Raw genomic sequence first — 3839 nt, 5'->3', positions numbered from 1 at the left:
ATCTAGTTGTCATAAACTGTCAAGCACATTTTTTACACATTATTATTAGACTTTTTGTAAATTTGGCATGAATTGTGCAAGTGAATCTTGACTTTCACTAATGAAGAGAATTGATAAACCATTTCTCTGAAATAGCTCAAAGGTTCATCTCATGAATCTTCAGTTGGAAAGCATATACTGTATAGACAGAGGACAACACAAGAGTTACAAATTCTGACAATGGACTTTCTTATTTTTTTATTTTCATCTTTGTGCCCATATTTCTTTTGTCCTTTTCTATTTCACAATGACATTGTAATGTTTTTTTTGGTCAGACCACTAGTAAAGGTGTAAGTGGAATTCTATCCAGTCTCTTTCAATCAATGTCCCACATACAGTAATGAGTACATTTGTACTTTTTAAATAGATATATGGCATACTGTTCAATACAGTAACTGTCATCCAAAATGCTGCCATAGTTTACTTTAGGTAATACTAACAAAGTGCACTGTTATATTGACAACATGACTAAGCATTTTGACTATCTTGTTTGTGAACAATGGCACGAGTACTTTTCATTCTGATGGCACTGATATGTTCATTGACATAAATACTTACTTTTGAGAGATGAACTAAAGATTTTGAGTAAGTTACAGGCTTTTGTAGGTAATCCATTATGTGGTGCTGTTTGTACGAATTGTTTTGAGAAATGCACATAGTTTTTTGCAAATATTAAGGATGATTTGAGAAATGCACCAAAGCGACTCAGAAAAACTGTAAAAGGTTAACAAAGTAGAATATCTGCTGTGTACAAACATTTAGCTGAAACACTCTGAAAAGTTCCGACTGATCTAAAGTCTCAGGTATACAACAGTTAGCTGAAACACAGCTGTTTACCCAAACACTACAGGCAACAGCGGCGCTGCGTGGGACCAGAAGATGGTAGTGTCTCTCAAAGAGAGAAAAAAGCTTCAGTCTCTCTCCCTGGACTGGAATTCTCTGGGTTCCTTTGTCAAACAGACAAAGAGGAACAAGAACAAAACAGAAAAACAGGCCACACTGCACAGAAATCATTCAAATTAAATAAAACAAGTTCCTACATCCCTATGGACATAACACTGTGCTTCATGAAATCTGCCTCCATTGATTTATTTACTGAGAAAACAGCACAATACAGAGTGAGCTGATATCTTCCAGCATATCCAATAGCCCTTGTTCTGGCACTAAAATAAAATACACAGTCTCACAAGTCTTCACCAATATGTAGTACTTCTCCTTGATATTGAATATATGCTGTAGCTCATGATATACTACACGTTTCAGTGAGAGAGAATTACAGACAAATGGTGAATTTCAGGTATGAGGATTCCAGTCATGCTACTTATCACTGGCCTTATGCACATGAACTGATCGGCATCTATATACAACTGCAGTGGGCTCTGTGACTGTGGTGCTTTTTCCCATATCTAGATATATATATATATATAGATAGATAGATAGATAGATAGATAGATAGATAGACAGACAGACAGACAGACAGACAGACAGATATATAGATAGATACATAGATAGACAGACAGACAGATAGATATATAGATAGATAGATAGATAGATAGATAGAGAGATAGATATATAGCTATGTAGATAGATAAAGCTGTACTTCTGGTTTGTCTGCTAGCTCTTCCTCCATGATTTCAGTCAGCTGTGTCAGCACTGAGCTGCTGTAGATTGTAATTATCATTCTAAGCTGAATAACGTTTGCAAAAACAGCGACAATCTCACTATGGTCATCTTGTAAAGGAGTTTTTGTTGCTTGCCTCTGTCACCCTTTGGCTTGCTCCTCAGGGGCTTAAAGACAATTGATTGAACTATCTGGTCGACTTACTGAGACTATACCATTTCTGTAGAGTTACTTTAGTTGCTAAACTATTTCTCTGTTCAAAGCAAGGCTGTGTTGTGTATAGAGCACTATATACATTGCTTTGTCTGATTTCAGAATAGCATTCTACTCTTACTATCTCTGCCACCTGCCAAGCTGTGCATCTGATGTGTGATTTATTTCTGTGAAGACACAACACAACAAGTCTGTAAATGAAAGGTGGGGTGTTTTAAGAGTGTGGTGAGAGCGCTCAGACAGGGTGAAGTCATTAGTAGGAGTGGAAACTGTGAAGCCTTCTCTGTCCCTGCCCATGTCTTTCTGTGGTTACCAAACACACAGCTCCAACAAACTGAGTCACAGCTAACAGGAATTTTCCCATTCTCTCTCTCATACCACTTTTCCACTTTTCGACACAGCCATATACAGCTCCACTGACAGAGAAGCTTCTGTTTTGGAAACCCTGAATCTGTACACTGTAAAAAAAATCTGTTAAATTTACAGTAAAATACCGGCAGTTATGGTTGCCAGAACTTTAATAACTAATGTTTAATCTCTTATTAAGTATGTAATATATAACTAACACTCTTGAGTTGCATCACTGATACTACCGCAATCATTGTGAAACATTCCTAAGCACAAAATGCACAAATAATAGCTTGAACTATGGCAGAACTTAAACACACACAGACATCAACAGTCAGCCTATATGAATCTCAACATTGGTGACAATCAAAAAAAAATTTTCATGCTGCAATGCATGTTGGGAGTTTTGTACTGGCACCCAGCATGCATTGCGGCATGATTTTGTAAAATTAATAATAGTCACCATTGTTGAGATTCATGTGCTGATTCTTGATATCTGTGTGTGTCTAAACGGTGCTCTAAAGGTTTTGTGCATAAAATGTTTTTAAATTTCTAAACAATAGTTTGGCAAAATATCTTGTAGAGTCATTTTAGGTCACAGGATGATTATTTAATCATTATTAATAGTTATCAAAACCACTTCATTACAATTTTTCTCGGCTCTTCTTGTCATAACAAATGTGCTTTACATACACAGAAACAACAGCAGAGAAAAACTAACATTAAAGGGTCAAGAGCCCAACTAAAGCAACCACTGATCGCCAAAATGGTGAGGCCAAACAAAACATTTTCAATACAATATAAACCTCGGTTAATTCTCAAAGCATTTTTGTAGATATATGACAGAACTAAAGTGAGTCTGGTTAGTAATGAGTGAAGCTGGTAATGCTGTTTGTGGAGTTGTGTAATCCTCCTCTGCTGTTTTATTTCAGTTAATTTCATCTAAGGCTGTGGCTGAAGTCAGTTGTAGTTTTGTTTCTTGTTCTTTCCTTCAGTGATTCTGCTTGTTAACAGCAGCTGTTCATCAGTGTCTGAATTCACTCATTTGTTTTCAATCACTCGGTCTAGTGGACTATATAGTGAACTAATGTAGGGAATAGTGAATGAGGGTGTAGGGTGTGATTTCAGGCACAGTCTATGAGTGTTGACTCTGAGGCTACTTCCTCGAAAACAAAGGTTAGATCTATTACAGTTATTCACCGTATATTGTACTTTCTCGAAAACAAAGATTAGATCTATTACAGTTATTCACCGGAAACTTACTGTTAATCATTTAACAGGTTTTTACTGTGGCATTTCTACAGTCTTTTACCGTTAAAATCACGATAATTTTTACAGTGTACAAGTATACTGTTAAGAGCTGAGATACTTGGATGAACTCGGTCTTGATCGCATACATTTCTCAGAGTACAGACGAGTCATGGTTAACATAACAGATAAAAAAATAAGTAACAACATATGTTGTCAAGCTGTTTCCATTTCATGGGAACTTCGAACTGCGTCCTCTAGGGGGCGCTATGGGGAACGCCTCGTCGTGACCCGTGTCTGAAGCATACATTGAAAAAACACCAACTCGTTGGCCGGCGACAGCCATGACGTCACTACCGGTGCGACTAAA

The sequence above is a fragment of the Sinocyclocheilus anshuiensis genome, unplaced genomic scaffold (assembly GCF_001515605.1).
Source record: "Sinocyclocheilus anshuiensis isolate Anshui unplaced genomic scaffold, SAMN03320099.WGS_v1.1 scaffold2182, whole genome shotgun sequence".
NCBI lineage: Eukaryota > Metazoa > Chordata > Actinopteri > Cypriniformes > Cyprinidae > Sinocyclocheilus > Sinocyclocheilus anshuiensis.
Note: the sequence above shows the minus strand (reverse complement) of the source record.